The 12082-nt window shown below is 42.3% G+C and overlaps 1 protein-coding gene and 1 non-coding gene across 2 annotated transcripts in view; both read left to right on the top strand.

Annotated features, from left to right (window-relative positions):
• Positions 1-12082, top strand: part of stx11a (syntaxin 11a) — a 132390-nt gene that overhangs the window by 107367 nt on the left and 12941 nt on the right. Inside the window, exon 4 of the transcript XR_010018943.1 lies at positions 9359-9747. The gene's annotated coding sequence lies outside the window, so the exon portion shown is untranslated. The remainder of the gene's footprint in view (positions 1-9358; positions 9748-12082) is intronic.
• Positions 9812-9894, top strand: trnal-uaa (transfer RNA leucine (anticodon UAA)). Its single transcript has one exon. It is a non-coding gene; the product is annotated as a tRNA-Leu (tRNA).

The raw sequence follows: 12082 nt of genomic DNA, 5'->3' as shown, positions 1-12082 counted from the left end.
GTGTGATCTTCTGAAGATATAGGTGAGCCAGTATCTTGACCCATTGCAATCAACAATATAACAACTGTAACAAGGAAAATTACTGTATACTGTTGACGAAATACAGGACACACTCCACGAAGTGCTCCATTAGGGACGCACATCAACAGGCACTTAGTTACATAGAACATCAAACATAGAAATCTACAGCACATTACAGGCCCTTCGGCCCACAATGTTGTGCTGACCACATAATCTATTCTAGAAACTGCCTAGAATTTCCCTACCGCATAACCCTCTATTTTTCTAAGCTCCATGTAAGAGTCTCCATCTCTACCACCGTTCCATGCACCCACCACTCTCTGTGTGGAAAAACTTACCTCTGACATCCCCCTTGTACCTTCTCCCAAACACCTTAAAACTGTGCCCCCTCATGTTAGCCACTTCCGCCCTGGGAAAAAGCCTCTGGCGAGCCACACGATCAATGTTTCTCATCATCTTATACACCTCTATCAAGTCACTTCTCATCCTCCATCACACCAAGGAGAAAAGGGCAAGTTCACACAACCTGTTCTCAGAAGGAATGCTCCCTAATCCAGGCAACATCCTTGTAAATCTCTCTGCCCTCGCTCTATAGTATCCACATCCTTCCTGTAGTGAGGTGACCAGAACTGAACACAGTACTCCAAGTGGGGTCTAACTAAGGTCTTACATAGCTGTAATATTACCTCATGGCTCTTGAACTGAATTCCACAGTTGATTAAGGCCAACACACCATACAAGGGGTGATTGATAAGTTCGTGGCCCAAGGTAGAAGGAGTCAATTTTAGAAAACCTAGCACATTTATTTTTCAACATAGTCCTCTCCTACATTTACATACTTAGTTCAGTGGTCGTGGAGCATACGGATCCCTTCTTTGTAGAAGTCGGCGTCTTGGACCTCCAGAAAATGGTCCAGAGCAGGGGTGATTGATAAGTTTGTGGCCTAAGGTAGAAGGCGATGAGTTATACAGCTCTCATTACATGCACGTGCAGTTCAACTCTTTGAGTGATTATGCAGAAAGTTTGAAGTTAATACCTCATCTCCTTCTACCTTAGGCTACGAACTTAGCAATCACCCCTGATGAGTTATTAACTTCAAACTTTCTGCATAATCACTCAAAGAGTTGAACTGCACGTGCATGTAATGAGAGCTGTATAACCCAATCTTCTTCTACCCTAGGCCACAAACTTATCAATCACCCCTGCTGTGGACACTTTCCTTCTGGAGGTCCAAGATCCATATGCTCCACGACCGCTGGACTAAGTGTGTAAATGTAGGAGGGGACTATGTTGAAAAATAAATGTGCTAGGTTTTCTAAAATTGACTCCTTCTACCTTAGGCCACGAACTTATCAATCACCCTTCGTATGCCTTCTTAATGACACTATCAACCTGCACAGCAGCTTTGAGTGTCCTATGGACACAGACCCCAAGATCTCAGTGATTCTCCACACTGCCTAAAGTCTTGCCATTAATCTTGTATTCTGTCTTCAAATTTGACCGACTGAAATGAACCATTTCACACTTACCTGGGTTGAACTCCATCTGCCCGCACCGTATCGTTGTCGGGCTCTAACCTCTGATAATCCTTCAGACTATTGTTACGTACCCCGTAACTGGGTTGCCAAACCAGCAGAAATGGACCACTTAGTTGGAGTCTGGATTACTGGAACTAAAAGTTTTATTAAAGAAATAAGTAACACAGTACTCTAATAGTAAGGATATAAATGCAACAGGTTAGCAATGATAAAACACACACGTGCACAGAACTAGGATAATAGGATCAATCACGCTCTATCGCAGTCTAGGGGTAAAATGATCAGTCTCAAGTGACGCAGAGTTCAGTTTAGTTCAGTTCGCAGTAATCGCTGTTGTGCCATTGGGGGAGGGGGAGAGAGAGAGAGAGAGAGCGAATGATGATAATTCAAATCGGATTCAAACAGACCTTTGATATTCCTCGCAGTTAGCTTTCGGGCGAGCCCTTTGTAATGTCTTCTGAGGTCACCGACTGTGACCCCCTCCATTCCAAATACAATCGTTCTTCTGCAGTGAACCCAGCACCCAGGTAAGGGCGGACACACACACCAGGTTCCCGCCGATCGTACCTTTTCACCCTGTGCGTCTATGGTCGGTCCTGTAACCAGACCTCCAAAACTCCCACCAACTTGCGGGGGGGCACACTCCGCACTTCCAGGGTCTCGTTACCTCGTGATCTCTTGGTGTCGTGGTGTGTCCCTTGCCTTAACGAACCTGTTCCTTTTATTCCCCCTGCTGGGGTATCGCCTGTCCATCAAACTTCAAACAGTTCAGGTTCAAAGCAACTGGTTTGACAATACTCGGAACTGTGTCTCTTTTCATTAATCTCTCTCGTCTCTCATATTAGCATTTTGAATGTTTCCCCATTGTCTCTCTTATTGGCATCAATCTTCTGATAACTTGGTCTTTCGTCACACTATCCACAACACCCCCAAGAGGACTTCCTTATTGGTGTCCATTGTAGATTTTGCCTGGAGAACTCCTTCGCTTCACATTGCATAAGATCCTTGTCCCTTTGTCAAAATATGGAACTACAAGCCAAAGTACTGAAGTGAGATGAAAACAACTGCCCTTGCCATCAAAATATTGTCCAAGCAAGTGTGACATCAAGGAGCCTTGTAAAATGAAAGTTATTCACAATGCAAGATGAATTCTTTCCACGATTTTAGGCTCCACACAAAGGGAGATGTTATAATTGTGAAACCTGGTCTTTGAAGTCCAAAATATCACTACAGGCTCTTCAGGGGAGTATTAGGCCTAACCACTTTCAGCTGCCTCAGGAATGACCCCTTTTCCATTATAAGAAAATATCTGGCGATTATGGATCAGCCCCATTTGAGTTCCTCACACATTGAAGCTGTCCACGTTTGTAAGCAGACAGACCTGGATGGCATTCAGCATCTGATTAGCAACAAGTGACATCGGAAACATACAAGTACCAAGCAATAACCTCCTCTAATAAGCAATAGTCTAATCTCTTCATGTAGAAAATTAATGATATTACCAGTGCCAAATGCCCTGAACACAGTGGCTGGCTTTCAGAATACTGTTGGAGGAAAGAGGGTCTGACTGGTCCTGGGGACCATGTGGTGCAATAGTCATGAGTATTGTCCTTGGGTATTCCTTGTGTTGGTGGACATGATTCCAGGGTGCTGCACTGCCATCATGATACCCAGGCCATGGTCTTCACTGCGCAGCTGCACAACATTTTGGAGGGGAGCAGGAATAGCTAGAATCTGTGTTGGTACGAGTGACAAGGTTTGAAAAAAAACATGAAATCCAGCAGGTAGATAGCTTAGCCTCTATAACAACCTCATACTCAATGTTACTATGACTAAGCAATTAATTGTGGGCTTCAGGAAGGGCAAATTGAGGGAACACACACTCATCCTCATCGAGGCATCAGTGGTGGAAAGGATAAGCAGTTTCAAGTTCCCAGGTATCAACATCTCTGAAGATTGATACAAAGAAGGCATGACAGTGGCTAAATTTATTCAGGAGTTGGAGGAGACTTATGTGTCATCAAAGACTCTCGCAAACTTATACAGATGTACCATTCTAACTGGATCCGTCACCGTCTGGTATGGAGGGGCCACTGCACAGGATCAAAAAAGGCTGCAGAAAATTGTAAACTCAGCCAGCTTCATCATGGCACTAGCTTCCCCTACATCAAAGATATCTTCAAAAGGTGATGCCTCAAAAAGGCAGTATCCATCATTAAGGACCCCCATCACCCAGGACATGCCCTCTTCTCATTGCTACTGTCAAAAAGGAGGTACAAGAGCCTGAAGAAACACACTTAATTATTTTAGGAACAGCTTCTATCCCTCCATTACCAGATTTCTAAATGGACAATGAACCTATGTACACTACCTCATTATGTTTTCATTTTTTTGCGCTACTTATTTTTTATATATATAAAAGGTTGTGTCTTTTCGCCAGACTTATTCAACCTGTATAGTGAAAATATCTTGAGAAGTATCAAAGACATCAAAGGATTCACAACTGGAGGTCATAATATAAATAACATCAGATATGCTGATGACATCGTACTAATAGCTGACTCAGAAAGAAAACTTCAAGAGCTACTCACTATAGTGGCAGCAGAAAGTAATCACAGAGGCCTCTCAATCAACACCAAGAAGACAGAAAGCATGGTCATCTCCAGGAAGACAAACATCCCGCAATGTGTGATCAAGATCGGAAATACAAACAAAAAAAACAAGTCAACAAATTCAAATATCTTGGCAGCCTAATAGCAAGTGATGGCAGGTGTGACACAGATATCAAATACAGAATTGCAATGGCAAAAGAAGCTATCCAAAAAATGAAGACCATATTAACAGACAGAAAGATGAGCACGTACACTAAAACAGAATACTGCAATGCTACATTTATTTCATTCTGACTTATGGAAGTGAACGCTGGACCATTTCTCCTGCAATAGAAAAGAGACTAGAAGCAGCTGAATTATGGTTCTGCAGGAGAATGTTAAAAATATCATGGACCACACACACATCAAATGAAGAAGTTCTCAGAAGAGCCCAAGCAGTTTGATCACTCATACCAACAATAAGAGAAAGACAACTCAGATTCTTAGGACACATCATGCGGAAAGATGAACTAGAAAAACTCATACTCTCTGGGAAGATCGAGGGGAGCAAACCTAGAGGAAGACCTCGGCTTATGTACATCAAAAGCATAGCCAGGTGGCTACACATCGAAGAAATGGAAGTCAAAGCAGAAATTTTGAGAGTGCAGAATTTGTATGTTCCTGTCAGGATTAAAGGCAAGGTGAATAGGAATAAGGAACCTTGGTTCTCAAGGGATATTTCAACTCTGATAAAGAAGAAGAGGGAGTTGTATGACGTGTATAGGAAGCAGGGAGTAAATAAGGTGCTTGAGGAGTAAGAAGTGCAAGAAAATACTTAAGAAAGAAATCAGTAGGGCTAAAAGAAGACATGAGGTTGCCTTGGCAGTCAAAGTGAAGGACAATCCAAAGAGCTTTTACAGGTATATTAAGAGCAAAAAGATTGTAAGGGATAAAATTGGTCCTCTTGAAGATCAGAGTGGTCGGCTGCGTGCGGAACCAAAGGAAATGGGGGAGATCTTAAATAGGTTTTTTTGCGTCTGTATTTACTAAGGAAACTGGCATGAAGTCTATGGAATTAAGGGAAACAAGTAGTGAGATCATGGAAACTGTACAGATCGAAAAGGAGGAGGTCCTTGCTGTCTTGAGGAAAATTAAAGTGGATAATTCCCTGGGACCTGACAGGGTGTTCCCTCGGACCTTGAAGGAGACTAGTGTTGAAATTGCGGGAGCCCTGCCAGAAATATTTAAAATGTCGCTGTCTACGGGTGAGGTGCCGGAGGATTGGAGAATGGCTCATGTTGTTCCGTTGTTTAAAAAAGGATCGAAAAGTAATCCGGGAAATTATAGGCCGGTAAGTTTAACGTCGGTAGTAGGTAAGTTATTGGAGGGAGTACTAAGAGACAGAATCTACAAGCATTTAGATAGACAGGGAATTATTAGGGAGAGTCAACATGGCTTTGTGCGTGGTAGGTCATGTTTGACCAATCTATTGGAGTTTTTCGAGGCGGTTACCAGGAAAGTGGATGAAGGGAAGGCAGTGGATATTGTCCACATGGACTTCAGTAAGGCCTTTGACAAGGTCCCGCAAGGGAGGTTAGTTAGGAAAATTCAGTCGCTGGGTATACATGGAGAGGTGGTAAATTGGATTAGACATTGGCTCAATGAAAGAAGCCAAAGAATGGTAGTAGAGAATTGCTTCTCCGAGTGGAGGCCTGTGACTAGTGGTGTGCCACAGGGATCAGTGCTGGGTCCATTGTTATTTGTCATCTATATCAATGATCTGGATGATAATGTGGTAAATTGGATCAGCAAGTTTGCTGATGATACAAAGATTGGAGGTGTAGTAGACAGTGAGGAAGGTTTTCAGAGCCTGCAGAGGGACTTGGACCAGCTGGAAAAATGGGCTGAAAAATGGCAGATGGAGTTTAATACTGACAAGTGTGAGGTATTGCACGTTGGAAGGACAAACCAACGTAGAACATACAGGGTTAATGGTAAGGCAAGGCACTGAGGAGTGCAGTGGAACAGAGGGATCTGGGAATACAGATACAAAATTCCCTAAAAGTGGCGTCACAGGTAGATAGGGTCGTAAAGAGAGCTTTTGGTACATTGGCCTTTATTAATCAAAGTATTGAGTATAAGAGCTGGAATGTTATGATGAGGTTGTATAAAGCATTGGTGAGGCTGAATCTGGAGTATTGTGTTCAGTTTTGGTCACCAAATTACAGGAAGGATATAAATAAGGTTGAAAGAGTGCAGAGAAGGTTTACAAGGATGTTGCCAGGACTTGAGAAACTCAGTTACAGAGAAAGGTTGAATAGGTTGGAACTTTATTCCCTGGAGCGTAGAAGAATGCGGGGAGATTTGATAGAGGTATATAAAGTTATGATGGGTATATATAGAGTGAATGCAAGCAGGCTTTTTCCACTGAGGCAAGGGGAGAAAAAAACCAGAGGACATGGGTTAAGGGTGAGGGGGGAAAAGTTTAATGGGAACATTAGTGGGGGGCTTCTTCACACAGAGAGTGGTGGGAGTATGGAATGAGCTGCCAGACGAGGTGGTAAATGCGGGTTCTTTTTTAACATTTAAGAATAAATTGGACAGATACATGGATGGGAGGTGTATGGAGGGATATGGTCCGTGTGCAGGTCAGTGGGACTAGGCAGAAAATGGTTCGGCACAGCCAAGAAGGGCCAAAAGGCCTGTTTCTGTGCTGTAGTTTCTATGGTTTCTATGGTTTCTAAGTCATCCAAAGAACGAAGGATAGATCTATATGGAAAACCATGGTCACCATCCGCATGGAAAATGGTACCTAGACAGACAGATATATATACATATACACACACACACACACACACACACACACAGTGGCATGCAGAAGTTTGGGCACCCCTGGCCAAAATTTCTGTTACTGTGAATAGTTAAGTGAGTAGAAGATGAACTGATCTCCAAAAGTCATGAAGTTAAAGATGAAACATTCTTTTCAACATTTTAAGCAAGATTAGTGTATTATTTTTGTTTTGTACAATTTTAGAGTGAAAAAAAGGAAAGGAGCACCATGCAAAAGTTAGGGCACCCCAAGAGATTTGAACTGACCATGCAGGGTCCCCAATTTTTATTATGTATTGCAATGTACTGCTGCCACAAGTCAACACATTTAATAACATTTGCCAGTGATATTAAATGTGATTCTGATTTTGATTCTTATGGTTGCAGGTGTTGATCAGATATACTGGTTTATTCTCATTATTTAAGAATTATTATATCATTATTCTTCAATTTGGTGCAGTTCTGAGAAAGCCCACAGTGTTGATTCTTGAGCTGAAGGGATTATCTTCTGAGGAAAGATCTAGTAGATTGGTCCTGGACTCATTCAAGATGAAAAGAATGAAAAGCGATCTTATGTATACACACAGATTTCTGAGGATTTTATTGCTGAGAGGATGTTTCCCCTCCCAGGCTTTCCAAATCTAAAAGGGAAATGTTTCAGAATAAAGGGCCACCCATTTAAGATGGAAACAAGAAAGAATTTCTCACTGTGAAATCATAGAAATTTCCACCCCATTTAAAAATGGAGACTGAATCACTGAATACATTCAATTCAGAGATTGTCAATTTTATAGTTTCCTGGGCAGTTAAGGATTATGGAAAATGAAGTTAATCAGCCCCAATCTTATTGAATAGAGTTGCCGATGATAGGTCATACAGTCTTCTCATGATCTTATTTCTAATCCCTTTAAGTTCTAAAATCACTTGAGTTCCATCACCAAGAAGGGTAAGGGCAGCAAGATCATGGCATCATCCTACTTTCAAGTCATACCCTGTTCTTAAAACTTATCAGTCATCCTTTATTATCCATGAGACAAACTTCTGGGAAGCACTACAACACATTGGACTGCCTGGAAGTATAGAGGAGAGATATACGGCTTTTCAAGGGCTGGATCAAGAGCTGGAAAGCGATAGGTGGAACCAAACAAGGATAGGTTGATTGGCAATGAGGTCAGGTGGGAGAGGGATGGCAGAGATCGTGGTAGAGGCTGGAAGGTGAATAGGGGAGGCAAGTCAGAGCTGTAGATTATTGAATCTGATAAGCTGAAGAAGAACCAAATAAGGGATGTATAGTGGCCAGATGGGAACAGTGGGGATTGAGGTGACCCAATGGGAAGAATGTGTAGGGGAGGGTAAAACTGACAGATATAGGGACTGAAGAGATATTTATAAAATATTGTGTGTGTGAAAAGGCCTGTGTAGATCAGAAAGAGAGAAAGGAACAGCGGGCAGGAGTGTGGGGAGAGCAAGTTATTTGAAATTGGAGGATTTCTACTCATGCTGTTGGGATGTAGACTACTCAAGTGAAGTATGAGGTCATGTTTTTCTACTTCGTGTTTGGCTCATTCTGGCAGTAGAGGAGGCTAAGGATAAACAGGTTCGTGTGGGAATGGAAGGAAAATTTACGTGACTTGCAACTGGGTGCTCCCATTTTGTGCTTGGTCTCACAAACGTAGACAAAACATGGTAGTAGTATTTGCTGTTCCACTGTTCAGTAAAATCATGGCAGATCATAGTCTATTTCTCCACACCCGTACTGGTGTTGATGTTTAGAAATGTATAAGCAATTTCAGCAACTTGACTTCTAGACTGAAAGTCTCACCATCTTGAATGTGAAGGAAATTATGTTCATTTAAGTGTGATATTATCATATTGACCTCCGATCTTGATCCCTTACTCACCCAGCAAGGGAAGCAAACTTGTGAAATCCAATCTGCTAAGCATTTCATTTCATTGAACATCTGGCATCCTAGAAATTAGTCTGGTGAACCTTTGGTGTACTTGGAAAATTCAAGAGGGTTCAGGACACAAAATGCTGGAGAAACTCAGCGGGTCAGGCAGCATTTATGGAGCGACCCAAAAGGTCAACTATCCATTTCCCTCCTTGTATGCTGCCTGATTTGCTGAGTTACCTCAGTGTTGTGTAGTTACTATGCTTTTGTAGTTACATTGTTTTTGTGTAGTTACTATGGCAAGTACTTTATTTGCAATACACACAAAATGCTGAAGAAGGGTCTCGGCCCGAAAGTCTATTGTTTATTCAATTCCTTGGATGCTGCCTGAGCTGCTGAGTTTCTCCAGCATTTTGTGTGCATGTGTTACTTTGGATTTCCAGCATCAGCAGTATTTCTTCTGTTAAACTTTCTTTGTGTCTTTAAGCTCCCTGGAAAGCACGATATTTCCAGAAAGGAGGGCACATCGCACCACCTCAAAGACAGCTGGAAGGAAATGCTGTCCTTGTCGCCGATGCTGAGCTCCAGCTTGCCGTCGTGCGACGCGCCTCTTGACCCACCCAGCGGCGCGGGGTATCAACAACGGCGGCACGAAGCGGGGGGCGTGGTCCGGGGCACGAGGAGAGCCAAGGGGCGGAACTGAAGCGGGGGCGTCGGAAGCTCCGAGAAAGCGAGATGAACTTTGCGTCGTGTAAAGTGACGTTGGGCGACGTCCTTCGGGCGCCGTTCGTCTCTGTGGCGCGGGGTGGCGAAATATGGAAGGGTCTTTTGGGAAGCGGATCGTCGGATGAACAAATGTAGAAAAAAAAGCAACAGGTGAAAAGTCAACGTGTTTATTATAGCATCATGGGTCCATGTTTTAGTACTCCTGCTATCTCTAACCAGGATGGCCGAGTGGTTAAGGCGTTGGACTTAAGATCCAATGGACATATGTCCGCGTGGGTTCGAACCCCACTCCTGGTATTAGGATTTTTGCGTTATTAACAGCACAATTGAATTGCTTTTGTAATAATTTTCTGTTTAGCTCATTGAAAGATCTTTTTCCTGTTGAATTCAGCTTCATTTTGTTACGTCGTAGTATATTAACGTAATTACTGATGTAAAATTTAAATAGATGATATTTTCAAACATAATTGAAAATAGCTAAATAATCATGAGAGTGTTGATTAAAATACCTTAAATCTGAAATTGTAAGGAATTGTTAAAACAATAAAATTTCATTAAACACAAAAACACTTCTTATATACTTCTTATATACTTATATAACAAAAGTACAACTTAAATATCTATTTTATTGAAAAATGTTCAGGAATATTTAGTAAAGACAAAAAAAAGTCTGCAGATGCTCAAGCAACACAACACAAAATGCTTCATGAACTCAGGCAGCATCCATGGAAGGAAACAGTCAATATTTCGTGCTGAGACCCTTCTTCGGGACTGAGAAGGAAGGAGGAAGACACCAGAATTTTAAAAAAAAGGTGGGATGAGGGGAAGGAGGCTAGCTGGAAAGTGATAAGTGAAGCCAGGTTGGTTGGAGAAGAAGGAATCTGATCTGACCATAGGAGAAAGGGAAGGCAGAGGGGAACCTGGAGGTGGTGTTTGGCAGGAAGTATTTAATATTGGCAATAAATGAAAAAAATCCACGTCCAAGATGTAAGATGCATAGATGTAAAGAATTAGAACGCTTGAAAATGTGTTCATGAATGTTATTTTTGAGGTAAGTAAATTACAATGATAATGTTAAAGTGTTTGCCCATATATAGGAATGACTTGAATAAACCATTGACAGTCTCCGGGTGAACGAATGGCCTCCCTTGTAAATTCTTGTTACATCACAGTGACATCTAGTGTTCATGGATTCATTTTACAACCCCTTGTTTGTTTGTCACTTCCAGCAGAAAGCAGTAGAGGGCCTCAGCAGCAAGAGGGCTGGCATTTTACCAATCGCAAGCGAAAGAAAATCGACAGAAGCTGGAAATCCAAGCAACACAGTCCTTATGAAGGGTCTCAGCTCTAAGTGTTGACTAGGTGGGTGGTGGGGGTCCTTAATAATGGTCGTCACTCTTTGAAGATGCCTTGAATACTATGGACTAGTATCCATCATGGACCTGACTAATGTTACAACTTTCTGACCTTCTTTTGGTTTTGTGCAGTAGCCCACCCCCCCATACCATACGGTGAGGCAGCCTGTCAGAATGCTCTCCGTGGTACATCTTTAGACGTTTTCGAGTATTTTAGGTGACAAACCAAACCTCTTCAAACTCCTAATGAAATATAGCCACGGTCTTGCCTTCTGGCAGTATGCCCCAAAGTTCAAGAGTGTCAAGGAGTTGAAAGAGGAGACATTATAATAATATTTTAAGAATCACTAGATTCTGGAATAGTTCTGGAAGATTGGAAAGTTGCAAATGTCACTCCTCTGTTCAAGAAGGAAGGGAGGCAGAAGAAATTATAGGCCAGTTAGCCTGACCTCAGGGGTTAGGAAATTGTTGGAGATGATTGTTAAGAATGAAGTTTCAGGGAACTTGGCGGTGGGGGGCGGGGGTACATGATAAAATAGGCCAAAGTCATCATGGTTTCCTTCAGAGAAAATCTTGCCTGATATACAGTATCTGTTGGAATTTTTAAAGGAAATAATAAGCAGGATGGACAAATGAGAATTGGTGGAGAATCTGCATTCATTTCGAGAGGTCTAGAATATAAAAGCAAGGATGTAAGACACTGGTGAGGCCTCACTTAGAGTATTGTGAGCAGTTTTGGGCTCCTTATCTAAGAAAGGATGTGCTGACTTTGGAGAAGGTTCAGAGGAGGTTCTTGAGAATGGTTCTAGGAATAAAATGGGATATCATATGAGGAGCATTTGATGGTTCTGGGCCTGTACTCACTGGAATTTAGAAGAATGAGGGAGGATCTCAATGAAACCTATTGAATGTTGAAAATTTCCAATAGTGGGTAAGTCTAGGACCAGAGGCACAGCAGCAGAATAGAGGGATGTCCCTTTCGAACAGAGATCAGGAAGAATTTCTTCAGGCAGATAGTGGTGAATCTGTGGAATTTGGTGCCCAGGTAGCTGAGGAGGCCAATTCACTGGGTGTGTTTAAGGCAGAGGTTGATAGGTTCTTGATTAGTCAGGGCGTGAAAGGTTACAGGA

Source organism: Mobula hypostoma, chromosome 8 (assembly GCF_963921235.1).
Source record: "Mobula hypostoma chromosome 8, sMobHyp1.1, whole genome shotgun sequence".
Classification (NCBI taxonomy): Eukaryota; Metazoa; Chordata; class Chondrichthyes; order Myliobatiformes; family Myliobatidae; genus Mobula; species Mobula hypostoma.
This window is presented reverse-complemented; position numbering and strand designations above follow the sequence as displayed.